At 43.8% G+C, this 25,778-nt stretch overlaps 1 protein-coding gene across 2 annotated transcripts in view; it reads right to left on the bottom strand.

The window, feature by feature from the left end:
- Positions 1–24,416, bottom strand: part of rnf19a (ring finger protein 19A, RBR E3 ubiquitin protein ligase) — a 48,378-nt gene extending 23,962 nt beyond the window's left edge. The window contains exon 1 of one of the 2 annotated variants that reach the window (XM_088600803.1): positions 24,172–24,416. The gene's annotated coding sequence lies outside the window, so the exon portion shown is untranslated. Of the gene's footprint in view, positions 1–6,849; positions 7,046–24,171 lie in introns of those variants that run through there. The other variant, XM_088600805.1, reaches the window with a different exon arrangement.
- Positions 24,417–25,778: the final 1,362 nt, after the last annotated feature.

Consider the following 25,778-nt stretch of genomic DNA (forward strand, 5'->3'; position numbering starts at 1 on the left):
TTAAGATAAACCGTAAAATGCACTCGTAAGACCCGACGGGTGTACAACTTTGGTTACCAGGATACAGGAACGTCGACTGCTCTGGAATCGGTCCCAAGAAGACCAACCAGATACATTCTCGGGCTCAAGGGAATGTTCTGCACCAACATGGTAAAGGAACTGAACCTTTTTCAGTGTAGGCCGGAGAAAACCGAGCGAACCATTTACAAATCTGGAGAATTCTCCAAGGCACTGACGAAGTCAACCCATGAGAACTCTTCGCAGTCAGAAAAACCCAAAAGTGGAAACTATGCGACGTGCTTTACACATCAACACGAGTCCCTTCTCGACACACAGGGTGTGGCAGTACGCAATAAGCCACACATTCATGCTATAAGGCCCATGCCCTGGCATCTCTAAAAGAGCTGGCAGGATGGGATCTGCAGATCAAGTAGCTAAGAGCAACCAAACAGATGGGCTAGGTGAGCTGAACAGTTTGATAGATAGATACTTTATTGATCCCGTGAGGGAAATTGCAGTGCAACAGCAGCTTAACACACACAACACAGCCACAGTGTAACGAATTATATAATAATAGTACAATACAAGAGTTACTCACAGTTACTCACAGTTTGTAACCTCCTCTCGTTCGTAACCTTAACTTCTGGTAGACTGCACACCTCTGTCGAGAAGTACGAAGAGAAAAGCCACCAAGCTCCTCAGCCAAGGGTGCAGCCGACTCACGGGCACACAAGTTTCAGGCCTTCCCGTTTATCACAGAAGGCCGAGATTCAAAGGCATACCTGCTGCACAATATTACTGGTTATCTCCCAGCAGAAACCATCACCCACAGTAAAGGGAGTGGGCATTAACACAGAGGGAATGTCCGGCTCCGGTCTCGAAGAAAATATAAAATAAAACTGGCAAAAGGGAAGAAAAAACAACCCTGCCTTCGCCCCATGTTTTTCTGCTGTGAAGCTGCAGATATCACAAGGGGACAGACCGTGTTCCCTTAAGTGGGACCACCAGTTAGAATCAGCGCAGTAGCAATGCTCTTTATACAAGCACAGAATGATTCATTGAAGTTTTAAAATGTTAAGAAGACAGATTAAAAAATTGTCCGAACTCTACAGTAGAGGTCTTCACTGGGAATGGGGAGCTTTCTTTGTTTTCCCTGATGTGGCACATCCGCAGCCTGACCTGTTCGACTAAGTACATGTTACTTTGTGTAGCTTGTTCCGGTCAAGTTAATGTAGACCTCCGTTAGAAGGAGCAATCTTTTACACCGTCTTAAACTTCGAGGTTATCTGTTGACGAGCACATCCAACAAATTGCTTCCACGTGTCCTGCATGGGTTTGGTGTCAAATCAGAAGGACAGAATGAAAAAACTTTCTGAAACTCTCAAATGAGCCTTCCTTCCACGTCTCAGCCTCAGCTGTGCAGGACCCAAACCTACACACTGTAATCTCATACAAATGCCAAGGGAAACGGGATTCCTTTCATTTTCCACAGGGGTGAAAATAAACCTCCCGTGAGGCAATTTGTCTCCCTGAAGCAGTCGACAGATTGAGAAACCGAGCATCTAGAAAGGAACAATGCAAAGCTTGCATGGAGTTTCTAGAAAGCTAATCAGGATCAAAAAAAGAAAAATTATGGGAAAAGAAGTCTAACAAGTAACCTGTCTCTCCTGAACTTCTAAGGCTTTAATAGCAGAAAACTGCCACACAAGAGACTTGTTTACCCAATCCACTCAACAACTGAGGCAAAAAAGATAACATTTACAAAGGTCAGCTTATTTTCCCAGAAACACCTGTAAATACAACAGCTTTAATATTTGACAAAACCACAGGCCTTAATCAAACAATGAAGCAAATCAAATTCCTCAAACACAAGGTTAACATTCCGAATTTTAAACCCGCCTTTTCTCAGCCCAAATGGAGGAAGGAGTCATTTGATTTAACCCTGTCTGATGAGGACACCCTCAATGTTATAACTCAATTGACAATCAAGCTAGTATGTTATGAGTCCTCAAACCAAAAGGCAGGATAAGGCCAAAGCAGGAGTCAAGCTTTTCAGATTCTGCCAACATCTCACCAGAATCCTTTGAACCTTCTGACAAATGGCCAGAAGTCTGGATTCTCCTGCCCTCCCACATAAAAGGAAAAAAAAAAAAAAACGAATCCCCAACTGTAGCTTCTGGCAGAGCAAATTCTGCAGTTGTCACACCAATCACTTAAATCTGAAAGGTTTAACATGAATACCCCTCTGCTGATAAATGAATTCTTACCCATGTTTAAAACGTGACTGGAAAAGCAGAAGAAACATCAGAACCCTCAAACTGATCTTAAAGCAATTTCGAGATGTACAGTAGTCAGTCTGGTCTGAATCAGACGCTGTTCACTGTAAAACATTCAAATTGTGAAAATTGCCAAAGAGGAAAATGACTATCAAGTTCAAATTCCATTTTAAAGACACTTGGTGTTGTAATAGAATATATAGACTAAGAACAGTCAGAGGAAAGACACTCAGCCCACAAGTTTCTAATGGTTGAAATGTGATGGCAAACATGAATCAGACCATCGTGTCAATTTCATGAGAGCATCAAGAAAAAAAAAAAGAGACAATTCACAATGAGGTGAAATCACACTTCTTACAGAGGTAAAGCAAGAGAACAAAAGTGCTTATGACAGCTGATGTAACAAACTGAATTCTGCACCATTATCCTTTTCTCCACAGTAGGAGCGAGCACACTGCACAAGAGGCAGAGCGCTGCTGTGTCTATGCACTGGAGCGGAAGCGTCATTCAGCTGAGTAAACAGTGTTAATGCCCTGCGAGCCCGTCAGCCTGTTGTCCCGGTTTCCAAAAGCCGACTGCAGCTGCCGAATCTACAGCTCCCGGCTGCCGTCGCCTAACGACAGGAGATGACCCGGCCCTTCCAGACCGGTCGGTAGCTACTAGCTATAAGGCTCTAGGAACTCATCCTGCCTTTTCTGGAGAGAGGCCAAGGGTAGCTTGCGCCATTCTCCCACAACCCTTTGGATAAGGAAGTGCCTCCTGTTTGCAGTTTTTAATGCAAGTCCACGTGGTTTCCACATGTCTTCTGGTTCGTGTTCAATCTGAAGAAGTCTGCAGAGCGCGCAAGTGTTCCAAAGCTGCCCTGAAGTCACTCAGCGACACCCAGCGGGGAAAAAGTACACGCTGAGAAGGCCGATGCCCGAAAGCAATGTCACCTCAACCACTGCTTCGGCTGGAGCACAGCGGAAGATTCCTCAGTCGCCACTCTGCTGGCGGGTTCTGGGCACCCCCGAAACGAGACACACATGCGGAAAAAAAACAGAAAAGGTATGCGAGGAAATTCCCTTTGATGCGGGAGGTCACTGTGGACAGCGCACGGCCTGCTGTGCCTGCCGGGGGTGTAACTACAGAAAGCAGTTTCTCCCAGCAGCCTCCCGCATTCCACAGCCACCCGAGGGAAAGACAGCAAGGCTGGTTTCACTGCATCCCAGAGAGCTGCACAGCGTTCAAACGCCCATCAGAGGCCTCAGACAACAGACTCGGGACGCAGAGCAAACTCGGTAGCAAATCAGGAATTCTCTAAAAATACTCTATACTCTAAAAAGACCGAAAATTAATTTTGAAGAAGCTAGGGTTTCAGATCTGCTTGATTCTGCCATTCAACCCACCACGTGTGTAAAATCACAGGCTGTAAAAGAAATGAGCTAACTAGGACCCTGAAACCTTAAGCAAGATCAGACAGAGGAAGCCTTTTAGAAAAATGTTAGAACTAAATCCCCATCTACTAAATCCAACTTTTAACACTAACAACCCATGTGAAACTGAACCCACCATTCCTTGCATGTGGTTACCATGATCCAGGTATTCCTTACATGAACCCTCATCAGTGCCCTACCTGCATTACTTCAAATGCGTTAGCTCTGCAAGACTGTTAGAAGACAGAGCTCACAGACCTCCTTCCTGGGAGATATGCAGTACTCTTGCTATGCAGATCTCTTCAGTGCTTAAAACTGCTGAAAACTATGCACTATAGATTGTGAGGCCGCACGATTTTAAACCAATTATTAAAAAAAGAATTTGCGTTTTCTATTAATTCGTCCCCGGCCCTGCCACACGAAAGAAAAAATTCCCCTTTTGAGAAAAGAGCGAAATGTGTCATTTTGGTTGAGAGGGGGAAAAAAATGCATCATTTACTGAAAAGAGAAAGCTGAGAAATGTGTAGGAGAGTAAAGTCATGTACATTTACAGATACCTTGATGAATTCTTACACTAATTCTGAGCTTAGAAACCGAGATAAAATAACCACATTCTGTCCAAGACAATAGCAGAAGACTTCCACTGGCAGCACACCAAGAAAAAGATTGCTCTGCATTTTCTTCATGCTATTAATACCAGGGATAAAGATTTCCTTTGTCACAGGACACACTGCACTTTGAAACATCTAACCTAAAACAAGAGCATGGCTCCACGGGTTTCTATGGCTCAAAGCAAACCTGGTCATACAGGGCCTCTTGCAGTTCAGATCTTGCACCAGCCCTTACAAAGGCAGTGTGCAATTTCTACAGGGTACTGCAAAAGACTTGAAACCCGCCTTTCCACCATTTCTTTTGTGCCGTTTATTCAAATGTAGTAGTCTCTTAACTACACATTAAAGCAGTCTAGACAGACTTGAAGAGTCTAATGAGCACTACAGCACCGTATAAATGAGAAGCTAGCATTAACAAAGTCAGGGTAGTTTTGGCTACAATCCATTCCAATTATTTAATAGTTAGTGGCAAACTGGTATTTGTTTCCTTCCAAATTCAGCCTAGTACTTCTATGTTTTATTTCAGGCATTCAATACAGGCTGACTTTAAAAGAGTATTTTCTGATCAGCCTAATACAAAAGACAAAAGGAAAATGTCAAGAGTACTGGGGACTAACATGCCCTGTGCATCCAGGACGCAGCCACAGCAGCAGTGACTGTAACCCCTCATGGACTTCAGGGAGATTTCTTTCACATTAAAATTCATAGCAGAATACCGACACAGGAATAATTACCTCACAGGAAGAGCTGTAACAAAGGATATACTTTGTACCTCAAAAGTTTGTGTTTACACTACTTAGTGATCCACTTAAATGACTGCTGTGCATCTCTAGTCTGGAAACTCAACTTCAAAAACCGTGTTACAGAGAACTGCAACAAATTCACAAAGTTCTGAGGAAATTTTTAAGGCTTTCGAAGCACATTTTACTGAACAGTCATGATGGGCAAACTCAGGTGGGGCTGCACACTGGTGGTGGTGGAGGGGAGTCCCCATTACCTGTAAAGCGCTTTGAGTGGAGTGTCCAGAAAAGCGCTATATAAGTGTAAGCAATTATTATAAACTCCTTTTGCCAATGAACTCGGAGCACTAACGGGGGGGCACCTGCGCCACCTCCCCACCTTGCAAGACTGTGCTGACAGTGAGCAGAAAGATGGGTGCCGCCTACATGAACGGTGCCACACCCAGATCGGCCACCGGGCAGACGGATGGACGGACACCGGGTCCCAGGACTCCATCAGCAGAGCACAGTGCAGGCAGCTCACTCCACAGTTTGCAGCAGCCCAGAGCCTCACACACGACTTGACTCGCGCAGCGCTCTTGGCACGGCGATGTTACTCGTGGTCTATCGCTGGAACAGCCCACCAGTCGGCCTGCCAGCTCCGGCAGGCCTGTCTCAGCAGCCCCGCTTCAACATACTGCTGGAACAAAGCAGTCCTCCTCTTCATCAGAGGGGCAAACCAGCTCCTTTCCCGACTTTCACCAGGCCCGTCATTCAAGTGGTTAAATCACCTCACCCCCTGGGCCCGATCAATTCTCTGACTTAACAAGATAACTTGGCAATTATGCAACACTCAAAAGTCACCAGAGTGTACCATAGTCAGTCATGAATAATTAATCAAAATGACGACAAAAACAATCAATAGCCTAAAAATTTTTTTTTCTAAAAACATCTGTATAACAGAAGGGCATCTGTTATACAAGAGAATGAGCAGAAGGAAATGGAGCTGCTAGATGTCAAAATAGACTAACATTAAGAAATACCAAAATGTAGATGTTGGTAAACTGTTGATTGAACTAGGAAACCTGCTCAGCAATGCTAAATCACAGACGGCTGCTATACTGTCAGGGAAATGAAAGGGAGTCACAACTTGACTCCTTGAGATTCTAGAACATTAAAACTCTCCAAGATCCTGCATTTCCTACCCTCTCCAATACAATCCTCTCCAATGGCCTGTGGATGGAATCAGGTCTTCAGAGGAGGGACACCATGATATTCATTGATAATATCTGCATCTCCAACCAAATCCAATCAAACAACCCGTTGAATGGTTCCAGGAACAGCGCAAATGCAATTCAGTGGCCAAACCAAATACCAACATGCTAACTTGGAAAGCTTTGAAAAAAACACTACTGAAGATACTCTAAGGTAACTGCACAACTGCTGCAAAGCATGACCAGATGCATGTCATCACAGACAGATCTCCACAAGCTACCTTGCTTGCTAATGTCTTGAGGCAAACATAACACTGCCAAGACTCATTCACATTCTATTCTGTTTGAATTGTTTGCATTCCTTGGCAAAATAAAAGAAAACAACAGCTTTATCAGCATTTAACAAATAATTTATTTACATAATAGTTATTTCCTGTTCAGTACATTGTTTGCTTACTCACCAAACCAAAATCAAAACTGACCAGCTCCGCAGTGTGGAATATCTGTGAGGCTCGGGCAGCTTCGACACTACGGAATTATGACCTCTTTAGCAAACCATTCTACCAACCTCCCTCTAATGGTAAAAGGGATTTAAAATGAAGAAAGTACTCCACCTTCAGCACCCTTTAGCGTGTTCGAAGATTCTCTTCCTCCGGACCCTCGTCGCTGGGAATAACCTTCAGCAGGCAATCTGACACTTCCAGCGTGAAAAACCCATTCACTTGCTTGTAGGTGGAAATCCGCCAGCTTACAATAAACTGCCCCTCCTCTTGGGAAAACGACTTTCTTGGAAGAGCATAAAAACTTCCTAGAACACCGGTTTAATGGTCCTCTGTATAAACGTAGTCAAAACAGCCAAAATAAAACTCAGTAAACAAGCTGCCACTGCTAAACAGGCCCGTCTGAAGTTCCAGTAAACTGTAGCCTCCAGCCCACAGCAGGCTTCCCAAACTGTGCTCCAAAGTCCTGGAGGCAGAACAATTCCATCCACAGTATTCAGCTGCAGCAGAGAGGAAATGATGTCAGAACAAAAGCATTCTGGCTCAGCTGTGTGAGAAACCACTCCATCGCTACAGCTACCAGAGCTCTTCTTTAACTCTCAGTTACCTCTTTGACGCAGTACAAGAGAGGACAGTGTGCTTTCCTCGCAACCCCAGTAATTTCACAATCGACGCGTCTTCCAAGAACTCACACTCCACTCCCCCCGATTCAGCGGCATACCCTTCCTGAGGGACTTCCTCTTCTGCGGATGTCCAGGGTTTGTTCGCGCTCCATATATGACGCTACACAAGTCCACACACTCCCCTATCAAAGAGATTTCTTGTGTTAAATGCCGTTTGCGAACAAAGGCCTGGTTATTGCTGAATTACAGTTTCTTACAGTTTTCACAAGATCATCCCCCCCTCGTCTAGATTCTCCTTTCTTTCCCCCAGTTACTATTCTCTTCACCTCCCCTCCTCTCCACTGCGCGTTGGCTCGAGTCAGGCCTGTCACTCCTGCAGCTTTTGGGTGACCCAGGAAGGTCACTAGGTGTCCCACGATTACACTTCTCCGCTCTCACTTCCTCTTTTTGTCTCAATACGCTCCCCGGGTACAGTTTCGCTCATGACAACGAGGCGAGAAATCTTCACACAGAAACGAACACCCTCCTTCCTGCCGCCCGCTCCTCCTGTACAGCCCCGCAGCTAAACCGGCCCGCAGCGAGGCGCCGAGTTCTCCAGGGGAACGCTGGATCGGTCTTTGCAGGTAGCGGACAAACTGCACCGCCCTGCCAGTCTCTGTCCACTGTGCCCTGAAGGAGCCCTGCCCGCCAGTCGGCACACCGGTCGGCTCCTGGACGCTCAGGCCTGCCGCTCTGCTGCAGGAGGGGTCCGCACATTAGCGGCTGGACTTCCATCAGATTTCCCTTCATCGCCTTTAACGCTGCACACTTCCGCCATGCCCTCCGCGCAAGGGATTCCAGACGCACCCAGCCTGTCACTTCAATAAAGATTGCCGGCTAGGCTAAACATAAAATGAGAAGCCTTTCCAACCTTTTCACTCAGACGATGATTTAATATGCAGTCTACAGACGACTCCGGAGAGCGGAAGAGAAGGCTAATGATCAAATCTGCAATGTTATCAATTCCAAGAGATCTGGGGACAAGGTTATCACTGCGCGCCGGCTCTGACCTGCCTTGCGCTGCCTCTGCCCCAGCAGGTGGCCCGAGCTCAGGGGAGCGTCGCCCTCAGCAGCGTGAATAATCCCGCCCATCTCCCGGGTGGCCGACTCCGACACCCCCGCAGCAGCGCGGCCCGAACACGACGCACACGTTTACACAGGACATGGATACACATGGTGACATTAAAAACTCATTTCACGACCTAATTTATAAGTGGTGCGCAATATCCAACTATCAACCCACGGGGCTGGATCTGCGGAAGGCAGTAAATGATGGAAACTAACGCTCTCTAATCTTCAAGGTCAGGCCGACATTGTTACCATTCGTGGGAGACCGGAGTACAATCCTGCAAGAAGCATCTAAATTCATGGACACTTTTCTCTCAGGGTATATTAAAAAAGGCTCTCTTGCCTTTTACCAGCGAGTTTAAAAGCAGGCAGGTATTGAATCATAGGAAACATGGGTTATCGGGAAGTTTTACTTCTCCTAAAGAGAGCCCCATTGTAGTTCAATTGCACTTGTGAATCGTTAGTTTTCTACTGTGGACGAACACGCTCAGGAATTAATCCAAGACGAATGCTCGGGTAATACTTCACTGTTGGGATAATGGTCCTTAAACAAAAACTGATGGCAGAGAATCAGTCGGACGTGCCACCTGCTCCCCCATCACCCACACAGGGAAGCCCTGCTGCACGCCACCACGCAGCGTGCACCATCGCCACTCGAGTCATTAGGTGGGTTAGCCTGAAGCATGAACTGGGTCACTCACCCGTCAAGGAGAATTTGTTGGCTTTATAACCACGGCTCTGCCCTGCAGCACCCAGCATATTTCAACAACAAAACTAAACTACTGCCGACTCCAGACTGCGTTTGCACCCCACAAATTAGTGCAGCTAGTTAATTCAACCCCAGCAGACATCATTTCACCTTGTGCGGATCTTCCATACCACCTGAAATATAACCGGGTCTTCAGCTCCACTAACTTCCCTCGTCTCGCAGTTACAGTGAGAGGGGGCTGAAGGAATATGAAAAATAGTTCACATCCTGATTGCTCATGGGCTCAGTATGATGACCACGGAAAAATATGCCCATGGAAAGGGAAGGAATACTTCTATTCCAGGCATTTGCAGACCTTTGAAAGATTGGATTCTTCCTCTTAAAAGCATTTTGAATGAAGTCATGTGTGGAGTTGATTTTCTCTGCATCACATCTGTTCATATCAGACACCATTTAGATCTCATTTCCTGCTGGTCATCAGCATCCTCGTCTTCAAACAGTAAGGCTCTGTGGGACTGAGTGAACCAGAATCCTCATACAGGACCTCATTTACGTAAGTGACAGAGCCCAATAAATATAAAACACTGTAATGAGTGTTCAAAAACAAGTCCAAGTTCAAATTCTAATCAATATAGTAGCCTCTGATCATTTGCACAGAGCTTTTCATGCAGACCTCGGAACAGCCCAGTGAACAAGAGACCACTTTTCTGTGGTGCAACAAGCAGGTCTTTCAACATCAACACCACAAATGTGCTGCACAGCAAAACTCTTGTAAATGAGAGCAAAGCTATTGACTATTAGAGTTCCATCCATTAAACCGGGAAAAATACAATTAGTCAAACAAAGCCTTTTATTACTTCGTATCAGCAATCCAAATAACCACCTTCGTGTTCTATACATTCCTTGTTAGGTTAATTTTCCTTCCTCCTCTTGACCAATAAAGCTTATACTTTCCGGATTTCCCCAAGTCAACGTATAATCATGAAACTGCAATTCTGAACAGTTAACACTGTCACTGCTAAAACACTGAAAGGATGTCTTATTGGTAAATGTCAAAATTTCCATACACCCAGAAATATGGAACAAGTATTCAATAGCATTTTAATTTATGAAATGAATCACCATAAAGGAATACTACAATAGACCTCTAATGCCAAAAAACCAAAACAACCCAAAAGCTGCCGTACATACAAATACACAGTGCTTCAGAAAACAATTTTTACTAACAGATATGGCACCTACTTTAATCATCCAACATAAAAAAAAATATATACATACACACATTTACAAAACCCTATAATCTGGTATCTATGAACCACATTTGCCTGCAGTGGCCCGATGCGCGATGGAAATTGTAAGTTGTAAAACTATATAATTTAATGCAAGATCTACAATCTATATTTAGGTTGATAAGTAAATTGCAACTTTTAAACAGTAGGGTCTCAACATCTGCAAGTTCACTTACTCGTGATTCCATCTGGCTGGGGCAAGACCAGAGCAGGATGAAACTGAGCTGAAGGTTGTTAAACTCAACTTTCAAATTAGAGGTGCAACAGAGTGGGACTACGAGAGGCATCTAGTTATAATAATAATAATAATAATAATAATAATAATAATAATAATAATAATAATAATAATAGTTTACACTTATATAGTGCTTTTGCTGGACACTCCACTCAAAGCGCTTTACAGGTAATGGGGACTCCCCTCCACCCCCACCAGTGTGCAGCCCCACCTGGATGATGCGACGGCAGCCATAGTGCACCAGAACACTCACCACACACCAGCTCTCAGTGGGGAGGAGAGCAGAGTGATGAAGCCCGTTCAGAGAGGGGGATTATTAGGAGGTCATGATTGGTAAGGGCCAATGGGAAATGTGGCCAGGACACCGGGGTTACACCCCTAGTTAGTGAATGAGCCTCTCCCTGCTGCCTGCCAAAGGACCCACTACCCAGCACCTGCGTCTCAACATAGTCTGGTCACAATATTGTAACAGATGCTCCCGGGTCGGTGTCAGAGATATGAGGAATGACAGGCTCTGACAGTTTTATTGCCTCTTTCTTTACGGTGCAGCATGATGATCATGGAGGCAGAGAAAGTGTAGGCTGGACGCAAAGGAGGTATTCATGTTTATTTTAGCTGATTACTATAAGCTTGAGATGACTTGTTTCTTTTAGTCAATCAACGGTATTTAACTTTAATCCAACGCATTAGTACCCTAATTATGACATAAGTGAGGTTTACTTAATAATATCCTTACACTTAAATGGCCCTTCTCTGAACACTCCCCTCAAAGTGCTTTACGGGTAATGGGGACTCTCATCTACGTATAGAGCCCCACCTGGATGGGAGGGAGAAGAGAGTAATGAAGTAAGTTCATAGCTGGGGATTAGGAGGCCATGAGTGGTTTTGAGAGTCAGGACCTCAGTTTTGTCTCAGCCAAAGGACAGCACCTCTTTTACAGTATAGTATACAAATGTATTTTAATCATTCATACTATATACTGTAGTACATTATGCAAAGGTAAAGGGCTGGATTAATGAAGAGGATTTGAGTAACTTAATTTTCCAAGCTTGATTAAAAATTTGATGTAATAAGTTTGTGACATTTTAAGCTAAACAAGTATACACCCTGGAGTTGATCTAAAAAAAATCTCAACAAGGCATGAGGAACACCTCTTTGATCACCCAACAACTAGCTGTTTCTTGTAATGTAACAGCACGTAGCGGATTGAACTTGGCCGTAACACGTACTGCAGTTTATGTAGTCGTCCATTCTATTTCAGTGTCAGGGATCCATCTGTCACTCCCGTTACAAAAGACTAGCTATATAAAGATCGGCAGAGATTTCACAGGGGCAAAAGTTGAGGAGGCCATGTTAGTCATATCAATAATTATCCAATAAATATTCATCTTTAGAAGTGCTACCAAACCCCATCACCCTGCCAGCCTGCCAGCAGCTTCTCCCAGGCTTCCATGTGCTGTTCTCTACACTCAGGACCTCCATGCATCTCTTGCAGGGTCAAGATCTTTGGCATTATTTTTGTCAGGTCTTTGGTACAGTGGACGAGTAACCTCTCAAACTGCCAATGAAATTACAATGCTAGGAGAAAAACAAGAAAACTTGATTTTGCAACAGCCTTTTCAAGTACGTGATCTAATATTCTCGAACCACCCATTACTGTAAAGCTGCTTTCGAAATTTGGCTAGACATCAAGACTTCTCCTGCAACACCCACCCGGAATCCTAGATTTGACAAGATCTACCGGCCAAGAAACAGGACAGCAAAACTGACTTAGCCGAAAAAATAACACCACCAAATCTCAATGATAACTTAAACAGATCAGTGTTGGGTTAAGCACAACTTTTCAACTATTCGAAAGCCATTACTACATGGTTCAACTATATGAATGCTGGGCATCCCATACAAGAGCTGGCTCTGAACTGGTTCGTGGAACACTGCCTGATTTTTAGATATGTCCAACTTTCTTAAAGCCATATTAATCCGTACTGGAAGACATCCTTCAAATATAGAAGTATTTACACAGGAATTAAACCCTCAATGTTGCGAAGACAGAATAACCATCAATCCATTATATTCCATGTAAAATGTCAAAGTTTTGGTCCCAATATTCTTTTGAACAACCCAACATAAAAACATCCCAAACGGCTTATCCAATAAAGAAGCTGGCCCCAGCACAGACTGAACTCTAGAATCACAGGTTTGAGTCTGGATAATGTTACGAGCCAGCTTTTCAAAATTCTTACAGATGGGAGATTACCAGCAAACCAAAAGCTATGTTAATTTCTTACACTGCACCTGGTACTTTTTGGGTGGGTTCTTAAAGAACTGTTTGTTTACACTGTTTTTACTAGAGATTTCATGAGTGTTTTAGTTTTTTCTTACAGACACAGGCTGAGCTCAATTGTTTCTTTGCCCATTGTTTTGTCTGTAGCCTTAGAGATCCTCAAAGGCGGAGGAACCTAGGGAGCCAGTCCCTGGAAATACTCATCTAGAAGACCTGCACATTCTACTGGTTAGACAAAAAAACTCATTTCCCATTTATCTGGTTAGATAAACCTTGGCTATAAAACACTTGGTGCCAATGGTAACTACATCTATAAAAAGATGCTTAGGCTCACTTATACAAGTTTTTAAACTATACAATAATATGGTTCAAATTATGTCATTTTAACTATGACAGAGGAAAAGCACTCTATTATAGCTAAAAGGCAAAGCTCAAAGGCAGAATCTAGCCCGAAAGTCTCACGCATGTCCCAGGGTGGTATCAGTGACAACACTTTTGGTTTATCATAACGTCAGTCACTAACAACACACAGGAACAGAATGTTTCTTTCGTCTGTGTTCTCCCCAATGACAAGTTACCATATACAGTGTGACAGAGGGGAAACCTCAAACTCATGACAATTCAATGAAACCCTCGTGAATTTTTAAAAATCGGACTGGAATTCAAACCTGAAATGAAAAGGGCAAGAGGACAATTTTTATAAGCTTTAAAACTTTCGTGTCACGTCATACAGTCAGTCAGCAGAAAAAGGCTTTGAACCCCCAGGGTATTTTACGTACTTAGAGAAGTTGCTGAATTTCTAACCAGGCAAACACTAAAAAACAGATGAACAAAAGTTCTTCTATATTGACAATCACAAAATGACTGGACAAAACCATCAGGAATAAGGACCTCAGATCTTCGTTGCAGAAGCTCCAGAGCCTTCACTTTATTTCTAAAGAACTTAATATAATTCAGTCACTCAAATATACAAAGCATACAAAAAATCCTATAGTTTTACAGTAAACAAAATAGCATTTTTCAAATTTAGAAGTCCATGGACACTCACATTTACAAGAAATGGCTGGAGAAGATCTTTGGATTAGCTACTGACTACCAGCCTCCTGGCATTTATAACCTTTTGCATCAATTATCTCAAGTGGCTTTTCCAAGTTTGCTGCGTAAACTGTTAAGAGGAAGATGTGTTTTCGTTGGTCTGTGTAAAAGCAAAACTGAAAGCATTAGGATGTTTCTGATATGTCAGGCATATACAAGAAACAAGGAATTCCTGTAGAACACATTAAAAACTAATATGCCTGGAAAATTAAATGCATCAGAAAAGATATGAGAACCACTTTAGACTTTGATTTAGTTTTGCAATGAGCTAAACTCCAAAATTCCCTAAAACTTGTTTCTATCTCAATGAAAAAAAATATTTCTGACTCATGTGGCTTACAGCAAAGGTGAAATTGATACTTTATAAGAAATGTTTTAATGACAGCAATCAGGCTAGGTGCTTTAATGAAAGTTTTCCAGTACAAACTTTAAAAGGAGATTAAATCCATTAATGAAAATTTAATGAAAAATTGTATTTGGCTGCACCTCTCGAGAATGTCAGCTTCATGTTTACCAAGACTAATAATATATAGACTTTATAATATCACAGCTTTTTAGAATACAGCAAAAATCTTAACAGCTCTTAGTGCCCACTTCTAAGTATTTAGGTAACCTGCTATCCACTGGCCAGTCATAAACAGCATTGATCTCAAGTTTCAAAATACTGAATGGTTTAAGTAAATGTTTCCTTTTAGAAAAAAAATGCCTACTGATTATTGAAAACAAATTCATGCCTCTACATATTTTCAGAAATAACATGCTTTTTGACCAGAAAACAAGCCAAAGTGAGTGAGAAATCATAAGCAATGCACGTCAACAGGCCTTGATATCTCGGAGGGAAGCCAAGGACAACTTGAACCTAAACCCCGACCTGCTGCAAGAGGCCAGGTTCACCCCTAAAGTCAGGAAGGCCTCAATCTTCAGAGCAATCAAAATGATTTTAGCTGCAGCCAATGGTAAGGTCTGAAAAACAGAATCCTGCTCTACTGCACACGATACTAACCATCATGATTAATTTCAAACTCACCACCTTCAAATCCTTGTTTTAGAACAGCGGGAAATGTTTTATAAACTGCATTTTACATGATACAAAACTAAAACATGCACCTTGTGCACTTAAGTCTATCAACGTCCTGCTGTTCACCAGGACACATCTACTCACACTAAGCATCAGATTTACTTAATGAGAGATAAATCTGTACAGGAGATGCCAGATACTAAATACAGCACCTTTCTTGAGCCAGGTGCAAATAATCCTGACAGGATTACAAAACCTTTAACCAAACTGAACCAACCACCCCACTTTACCCTTTCACACTCAAAAGAGGGGCAAATAAAAGCAACTAGAGGTTAATTCCACACAGAAAATAGTTAAGTTGGAGTCCTCACACCTAAAGGAGTTCCCATAGCCTGAAACATTTTTTCTTTCTACTTTGCAGTGTGGAATGAACCTCCACCCTTGACCACATGCCCCTGGTTCATGTTTCAATCTGAAGATGTCCCTTTAAACTGTTGCCACCCATTTGTTTAAGAGCCCACGTGCTAACGAAGCTCCCCACTCTGGTGAGCTTGTGAAGAGCAAACACAGCAAACTATCGAGAAGATATTCCTTCATTAAACTCCATGTAAGACGTGCCCGTCTGGAGAAGGACATCCCTCTTCACTGAGACAAGGTCTACCCAAACAGAGGCGGACAGAAGTCTGTTTCACAAGTGGCGCCAGATTTTAAACCTCACATTTCAAACCTGGATGCTCACAACATCCTTGATTTTTTTACCTCTTATATCAAAGCACTTCTGCAGCTCTCCCTAACGTAAGTAGTGGTGACACAGCATAAATAAAAGGTGGAGAAACTCCAGTATAACTCCTGTTTGAAAGCAACAATTAACAAAAGGTGTTTCTTGAAGCTCTGGCTATACAAACACTAAAGGGCTTTTAAATTCAGCGCATATTTAACCAGTGTGAAAGGGATGTGAAAAAAAATAATTCTTGGGCTCTATATAATCAAGGTCAGAAACTGGTACTTTTGGCAAAGCTGTGGATCCAAGAACTAAAAAATAATTATCTCTGCTCATTTCTTTACCTCAAATTTATACAAACTTGATATTGAGGGGATTAAGACATTGTGCATCCTACACTTCTGGGCATCAGGAGCAACCCATTAAAAAGTCATTACTCCTGCATCTTTCAAACACTTTGCAAAAAAGATGACAAATGTCAAATTGTGAAAAAAACAGCCTAACAACACCCGATGCACTTTGATGAGCTCCTGTCTGGTAAGACACTGAAATCACCACTTACACGACCTGGTTTTCAGGTCAAATTAGTCTAACGACAACCGTTTACAGTCTGCTCCAGTTGTAACAAGAAAATGAGGGGGTTGAGGGTTTCAATTTGTCCTTACCAGCAAGCTTGGGACTCTTCAATTGAGAATCGTCCTTATACACCCCAGCAGGTAAAAAATGCTCAGGAATGAGGAAGCACTGAAATTTGCATTACACATGTTAACTGATATCTGCCATGTAAAGGGGTCATATAAGTATTTTTTTTCATCTTACGTACGTAGCCCTTCACCATTTAATAAGATTACATAAGAACATAACTTACAAATAAGAGACTATTCACGACCTCTAGTCTCACTGGCATGTAGGAGCCATCTCATCCTGCTGTTCCTTGAAATAAGCCAAGGTACGTCATCGTTCTATTCAAAAGCTAAATTCTTTTGATTAATAAGCAGATAAGGAAGAAGCAGCGCATAAAGAATTAGCAAGAAACCAGACTCTCATTCATTATTGAGTTTCTGCTACAACAGTATGGCTAGCAAGCCCGTTTCATATTCCCACCGTCCTGAGTGTTTAAAAAAACACCCTTTAACATTGTTTTCCACTTCTGTCCTCCAGTTCGTTTCATTACTAAGATATCACTTTTATAATTTTTATAAGCAATTATTATTATAAGCTTGCAATCCATTTTCTGCAGTGGCCATACCTATCCCATTATATTTTCTTTTAAACAGCCTGTCATACCTTCACTTTTGTGACATCTGGACTCAATCTCAGCAGTTTTAAAATCTACTCCAAAACACTACACTATGATCACAGCTATCTAATGGTTCTTCTAAATTCTTACCATTTTATTTGAAAATTCAAGATCAAGATCCGTTTACTCTTGTAGGTGATCCCACAAATTGGGTAAATTAAGCATTCATGTACTGTACCACGTCCATCACTTCTGTTTCTGACATTCCTATAGGTTTTCCCAGTCTACATGAGGGAAGTTGAAGTCTCTCTGAGAACTACTAATCTTCCACAAATTCTTAATTTCATTATACGCTGAGGACTTATAATTAACATACGTATTTGGTGGTCCACAGCATACTCCCAACACAATACCCGAGAGACGTTGCTCTAGTTTGACCCGTACAGATTCAGAGACATTTCTCAAGCTTAAAATGCTGAACTTGAATACCCCGATATATACAGCGCTACATACCCCTCTCTCTCCTTTCTGTGTCTGGAACAAAGTTTATCCATTAATGTAACATCCCTCTCCATTACCTTCAGATAGAAGACAGCTCCCATCTTTGAATTTGTCTCTAACCTGCCCAGCATTTTAGTATAAGAACTTTATGACCTAATTCTTTGATTCACTCTTTTGGTTCTCCCTTTGTCTTCACTGCCCATCTAACTCTCTGGGTTTTTGTTGGTTTACCCTATTTTATTGCGGTTCTGGACTTCTTTCTCAAGCCCTAGGCCAAGACGACGGGTGCCCATCTCGCGTAGGTGTAAGCTGTCCTGATGCCCTTGGTCATGGAAAGGCTTCTTGTGGCCCAGAAAGATGAAGCCTTATTCTGTACAGGACATCTTCATCCCTGGTCATGCTGACAGATTTAAACGTCAAGTTATTCACCTTTCATCGGCGCCAGTAGGATTCCTGAGAAAACCATGGACTTAGCCTTGACCTTCAGTTTGTCAGGATGCTGCAAGATAGTTACCATCTACAGATTTTCTGCACGGCAGGAAGACGTTAACTGTGGCCAAAACGTAAGCAACCGGCCAGTTTAACCAACAGTAAAATGACTGTTTAATGGCTTTGTTACATAAGAAGTACAGCCGCCTCTTGTTTTAGCCTCCTGTTAGATCACTTTCAAAAAGGCTGGCGATTCTAGGAAAAGCACGTTCCTCTGCAATTTCATTCCTTCCACTCACATCACAATCGTATTAGTCAAACAATGAATTCCAGTTGACTTATCAAGCATGTTCATTTTCACCAAATAACTATGTGTGTAGAATACTGAGAAAATTAACACGAACATTGCACAATATGCTAGCTTCCTAACAGGACAAGTGAGCTACAGAGATCTGCCAATCATGGATAACCCAATCGAGCAGCCCAGTGATCAGCATGTGGAGCACTCACACACCATGCTGAAGATGATGAAAGAACCGTATTTAGACCCGGGGGCATCTTTTCATGACAGTCAGCATGTGCAACATGATAGGAAAACATTACAGCAGGTCACAATGACACTGTCCATATCTGATACAGGGTCTCGCAGCAATTGTAAATTAAAATTAGAAAACTGAATGCTTTTGCAAAAGCTTTGTGGTTCAAAGAAACTATTCCACCTCGGTGAACAAAAGTTAAGCAACTCGTCACTCTAAACTTTCATTTCTCCCAAAAAGCAGGAAGTGAGCGAGGTGAAGGCAAAACGGGAAAGTGGTTAAAATCAGCAGTCACCATGAAAGTTTCATTTTTCAATAAAATCATGGAAAATTAGCCAGAATAATATAACCATTTCCACTCAAATTTCAAGAATGATGCCTAGTCTTTGCCATGATGACTCAGATCTGTACATAAAGAAATTAATTCAAACCTAAAAACAGTGCCTCTCTCATCTGATCGCATAACTGGAATAACCAGACAGCTAATAACAAGAAATCTATGAGATATTGAAACACATCAGCCTTTAACAACATTCCTCCTACAGGATGACAATTAAAAAACACCAGACAAAGACAACTTGAGTATCGAGAGTCACATCCAAGTTCCCATGGCGATTCAGCACAGCACGGCGATCAAAGTTTGCTCTCGTACAGGAGCTCCATATTAGGTCTGCTCTTCCCAAGTGAAAAGTGAAACCCTCACTGGCACAAGGAAGAGCTACTGAAAGGACAGGCGGGTTTCTGGAGTGAACATCTTCCAGGGAGATGTGTCCCTTCACAGCGCAAGATGATTTGTCTCGTTACATACCTAAGCCCAACCCTGCCGCTGGATGAAAAGAACCAACACTAACTTTGCTACTGACCAGATAAGCTGGCCTCATGTTTGTGATCAGGATGCACTTAGAATACCAACATTATATCCCCCCCTTGACCCATTTAAGTATCTTGTAGGAACTGGACCTAAGGAGAACCAGGAAAACGCCCCCCTTCCTGCGGGACACTTAGGCAGTCGCACAATTTCTGTTCATATTGCACACCAAGACAGTAGCTTTACATTCTACATGGGAGACTGACACCTCATCCTCATATCTACTTTGGAGGCACCCATGCTACTCGTTACCAAGACTATGTTTTCTTGGCGACCGCTGCTGTAGGGAAAATTCAGTCCTACCTGACTAAAAAAAAAAAAAACCCCAAAGTTACAAAGACCGAAAGGCCAGGAAAGACCCACAACCAGTGAGATCTATAATAAAGATGCCTGAGGTGTTGAAATCTAGCACAATGGATCAGTGACACCCAAGACATGTGCCTCCACTGATCCCAGGAATAAGTATTCTGGATAATACTAAGAGTGAGAATTATATTTCATAGTGCACTGCCCTGTCTGACCCAGATAGACTCACCCAGACGTCTTGTTGTTCCCTTCCAAGGAATTTTTAAAGGTTTTTTAAGATGAGCTACTTGAAACAGAAAGAGGGCTTCCCCAGCACAGATTCAGTCCTGATCTGAACACCCAGGAGTTTTTCTAGAGGTAACAGACCAATGGGGGTGGTCACCAAAAGAGAAGTATGTGCACCAGCTTAGAATTGCTGGTATCGGCTCTCGACCGATGACAGGCCCGAGCCCGGATCCTGTCACCTTCTGGCTTGGACCAGGACTGCCCACACAGCAGTGCGGAACTGGACAGGCATTGCAGAAGGGGAGCTGGGACTTGCCGGGCAGGGCAGACTGTCGCCGAGACAGTTTCTGGGGGCACACCTCACTTCTACCCTGAGCCTCCAGTTAAGGGACAGACTGTCTGCGACAAGCTGAAAGTGGGGTTCGAAGGCCAGAGGTCAGAGCAGTCTGCCGGCACTCCCTCATTCCCCTCTCCACCCGCGCAGTCGAGGGGATTTTAGCCGAGAGCGGAAATGTGAATGATATACAACTGGCTACTCCAGATCTGGGGGGTGGGGGTAGATTGTTAAAAATACAGGTCCAGTACGCCTACTCTTGGGTCACTGTTCTGATGCGGTATCAAGTGCAGGGCTCAGCCTCCGAGGAGGAGCACAGCAGCCAAGGAAAGGCAATGGTGGGGTTTTTGACACGGGCCATCACTCAGCCTTCCACATGCTGACCTGAAAGGGCCTGACTGTGGCCCGTCGTCTGCATCTTGTACAGAGTATCCATCAGGAACAACCACTGCACCTACTCTCATTTTAAGTGGGAGTGCCCTTTCAGAATCTGCATCACCCTGACAACAAACAAATACAAGGCACTCACAGGCAAAATACACTATCTTCTCAGCCTGAAAGCCTGTCCTTCCAAGTCCTTTACTTGATCAACTTCGCAGATACTTTTATCACCCAGTTAGATGCTCATCACAATTAATGATTAAACCCATTAAAATGAAACCCAAACAACACACATAGTATCTGATTCAACCGATTCAGTCAATAACTAAATCTGCAGAAGACTAGCAACTAGATGGCACAAAAACATGAGTGAGTGTGTGCAATACAAACAGAAGGTCAGCTACAAAAATACAGATAACTAACCTCTGATCTGGAATTGCTTCACTGCCTTTATTTGCTCTACTTCAGGAAGAAAAACCATTAAGAGTTAAGCAGCCAGGTTATAATACAACATAGAAAAGTCTCATTGCACTGAACTGGAAATACTTAAACAGGTTTCCACATAACTTCAAAACAAAACCAGCAGACTAAAACCACAGACTAACATGCTACAATAACCGTTGTGAAATTAAGAAGTGGTGATAGATCACTGGCTGCAGGTCTACAACAGGGGACATCTGAAAAGAAGTCAGGTACTGTCCTACTTCAAATGTATCAGTTGAAAGATTAAGTTTTAGATTAACTACAAAAATGCCTACATGATTTGGGGCACACTAATTCGTAATGAAACGACTGGTCAGAAACCAGAGCTGTGGGGCAACTTCTGCGTCTAGTGAAGACAATGTCCTACAAAAAGTAAACCGTGGGTAAAAAGTGAGGCAGTAGACATTTCCAACCATACTTTTTATTGCAGGTTATTGCAGGTTACTTTCCTATATGAATTCCAAACTGCTACACGAAGACACTTCAAGAAGCAACTCAGGCGGTCTGGAGTTCTGAGAAAGTTTGCAAAGTTCTTCCTCTACAGTTCTCAGAGATTCAGATAGCGTCTACAAACAGATGCTCACGCGCTGTGCTGGGCTTCCTGCCAGCTGTTCAGGGTAAGCTCTTCCAGCCTGCCCTACAGAACAGCAAATCTGGCTATTCAACGCTTGTGCTGCACAGCAAGCAACAACATAATCAATGCAAACAAAAGTCATGGACTTCATAACGGTCCTATTTCATTCAGAGGCGTGCAGCACACACAAGGTACATCATCTTATGCCAGTGCCTTGAGTGACAAGCCCAATTCAGGTTATAAAGACAACAGATGTGCATTTGCAGACATCAACTCTTAACCAGTAAACCAATTCAATAATCTGGGCCTGTAATTAATTTTTCCCCATCCATATGCACTCAAATGTTATCTCAGACTGAACTTCCAACTCAATAAATATGAAATGCACATCACAAACAGCTACAGTTACAAAATTAATCGTCAGGGAAACGCCTTTGCGTTAATTGCACGACAGAATTTGATAACATTTATGGCTCATCTCCGGTTGTATTTGTTCATTGTTTAATCGGGAAATTTCTTAGCTGTTCCCAAGAACACAGAGGAAAAAAAAAAAGAGCTTTCTACGTGATGCCAAAACTCCAACACACACAAGACGGGAATAAGGAACATCATTCTTTCAGAAATGAGATTAACGGCAAGAAAAAAAACACATTCCAGAAACAGAAGATTCTGAAGATTGCTCGGACACGTCCTGTTTAAACGGGCACAAAAGTCAGACACTTCAGTCAGTGTTTAGAAAGGTCTAGATGAAGACCAGACGCCCCGGGCGATGAAGTTTTAAGTTGTAAACCGCCGAAGTGTTAAAAACAAGATCGAGGCAGCGAAACGGGTCCACGCCGACCGCTCCCAAGCGCCCAGGAGAGACGTGCGGCCCACGACGAGGGTCCGAGGGCGCAGCGCAGCGCAGGCGAGCTCAGCTGCCGTGCAGCCCGCCCGGACTCCACGCCTGCTGTTTCAGGGAGAGCGCGACAACAGCCCCAGGGGGGCCTGCGAGTCGTCTCGCCTCATCGAGGACATCGTGGGGCTTCGCGACGACGACAAAAAAAACACACACACAAACGTGAAAACCTGAACACTGGCGCTTGCGGTGTTCTTGCTTTTCCGCCCTCCCGTCGGAAGTTTGACGAAGAAAACGCCCCAACGCACTATCTTACAAACAGAAAGCAGTGTGTGGGGTTTGGGGTGGGGGCAGTTAGGGGAAAAAAACAAAAGGTGCACGGCTGTTTATTTTAATTTATTTTTAGATCGACGAAACCGTCAGCTCCGCGTCTTTCCGAATAGAGTCTGCCCCCCACCACCCCGGACAGGTCGTTTTCAGAGGGGGGTGGGGGACCCCTGGAGACCCCCCAGGACTGCCTCGCCGGAATGAAGGCGGAGAGACCCAGGTTCGACACCCCCCCCCCACCCCCGGGGCGGGAATCACGGCTCATCTTAACTGCTTCCCGTTGTACCACACCGCGGAAAAACACATCTTCATTAAAAAAAAAATTCCAGGCTCTCTCACGATGACCTCGGTGACACTGACTCATACTTTCGAGATGACACAGAGTCCCTTCAGGGGAATCCGCTCGATCACCTCACCTCTTCCCCCAAACCATCTGGCCGGAGAACGGATTTACTCGGTAGATCGGTTAAAAACAAACCAAAAACGCCTTTCACGACCTAAAAGTTGGTCTCTTCCGCACATTTTGTAGTTGCTAGTTCTGTATGAACTTCTCTCCAGCTCTGGCAAAACGGGGGCAGGACTTTTAAACTAAGCATAAATGAAATCTACCTACAGAATCCCCAAAAATGTTTTTCAACTAAAAACCAAGGTTGACGAGACCTATTGACTTTAAACGGCCTACTTCGTGACTGATGTTCGGGGAAAATGTGCTCCACAAACCAAAGAATTGTGGGGACTTATTGGGAAAAAGAAAGGTTAAATCAGCCTTAAAACTAACTGTTTAAAAATGCAATGCAAATGGGCAAACGCTTAACGCCACCCTCGCCGCCGAGAGCATCTACACTTCAGCGGTGCGTGTCCCTGAAGCAAAGAGAAGTCAAGCAACACCCAGACTAATTGCTCAAAGAGTCACAAGTGAAAGCACGTTTTAAATCAGCTACAATAGGGGGGGGGAAAAACCAACAACTATCCCTCTGAACGCCTAGCCCCGGCCGAGCACGGCACTGCCCCGGCTTCGTGCGGGACTACAGCAGCCATCTCGCGCACAGACGCTCCGGGCGGCACGCGAGCTCGCGCCGGGGACAAAGCCGGCCGGTCGGTCGGTCCCGAGCCGGGGGGGCTCGCTCGCTGGCTCGCGCGCGCCGGGCTGAGGGCAAGGCCCCCGCTCGAGCCGGGCGGCCGCGCGAGGAAGCCGCCGGAGAGGCGAGCGACTCCCGACGCAGAACACAAACACGAACAACCACCACCAGTCCACCAGACCTTACTTTCTTCTTGAATCGCAAAAAAAAAAGAGAGAGAGAAGAGCAACCTACCTTTTAAAGATATTTACTGCATCCGATTACCAAACAAAATCCCCCAAAAAGGAGCGGAATCTTGAATCCCCAAACGCAGCAGACAATCCTTCGTAATTACCAGCTTTATTTCTTTCCTCCCTTTCTGTTTCAACTTGACGCACCTCGGTCCCACCCCGTCCCTTAATCCTCTCTCCTTCAGCTCTGCTCGGCCGCTCCTGCTGGCGACTTGCTTCACCCTCCCAGTCTCGGCCGTTCAAATGTTCTCGCGAGAGCCGGCGCCCTGGTAAGGAGAGGAAGTGAGGAGTTGGGAGGGGGGGAGGGACAGTTGTTCTCGCGAGAGCCGGCGCCCTGGCAACCAGGGGAAGTGATGGACATTGAGAACTCGGGGGGGGGGGCAGGAGAGCTGGTCTCGCGAGAGCCGACGAGCGGGTGTGAACTCTTTCGACCTGCCTGTGTCGCCTGAGGTTTTTAACAAAATGAAAGAGGAAGAGTTCGGTTTGAGTGTTTGTTCCAGAGGACCTGCTTGCGTTTTTGTTTTTGCAGGGGGGGGCGTTTTGTTTGCCCAGTTTGTTGTGTAACCCGTGTGAATTTGTTCAGTAAATCCTGATATCCGATACCAGTATCCCAACGTGTTCAAGATTATTTTCCTTAGGGGCGAAATCCTCCACATGGAAAGTTTTCTTCTTCCAACATACAAAGAATACCGACTTTTACACGTTAGACGGGAAAAGATATAACGCCTGTCATCTTACATTTGACTTTAGATTACCAGTACTTTTAGGTTACCGGTTTTGGGTCATTAAGATTTGAAAGTTATATAATGCATTCACACGTCTGTGGTAGTTAATACATCACATATCTGTGTGAAAATGCATGTACTGTATGTGTTCCATGTTCATTTGCTATTTGTGATCATTTCAGCACATGAGAAAATCATTAACAGATTGTGATATTTCATAAGGCTCTAAATTAAGCAGTTATTTGGTTTCACAAGGTTTCTCTGTCTCCGCAGTATTGGAAGCCTGTTCGGTCGGTCAGCACAAGACGAGCTTATACCATGCTTGTAAATGATGCTTGTGCAGTGACCTGTTTTGGTTATTGGTGTCAAAGTGTGAGATGCTTCTCGAGTTCTTTTCTTAGAAACCGGGCTGTCATTGAGCAAAGTAACTGCAGAGTGAGCATATGCTCCCACTAAGACAGCACTTAACAGACATGCCAAGCTGTGCCTTTGTTCTGTGAGGTGAGAGCCTGAGTAATACATTATGTAGAACTTCCATTTGAAGGTCTGTTCTCTTCAGAATAATGGTGTTAACAGTAAACATGATCCCTAGAAAATCCTTCAATTTAGATTATTAGCTTGCATGTCACTGCAGAATGCATAAATCTAGATTAGTCAAATATGGGTCCATATTTGACTTTTTAGAATAAAGACACAGGAATATTCTACCACTGCTCTTAGGTAGTAAATGACTGGATAAGGTTCTCAGATTAGATGCAAGCACCCAGATAAACTACATGGAGTGAATTGCCATGAGACAATAAGACATTCGGTTCTGAAATATGATTGATCCAGCAGCAATTCAATACACTACATATGGATCACTCATAGGTACAGTACGTTGCCT

The sequence above is a fragment of the Lepisosteus platostomus genome, chromosome 12 (genome assembly GCF_059453375.1).
Source record: "Lepisosteus platostomus isolate fLepPlt1 chromosome 12, fLepPlt1.hap1, whole genome shotgun sequence".
Classification (NCBI taxonomy): domain Eukaryota; kingdom Metazoa; phylum Chordata; class Actinopteri; order Semionotiformes; family Lepisosteidae; genus Lepisosteus; species Lepisosteus platostomus.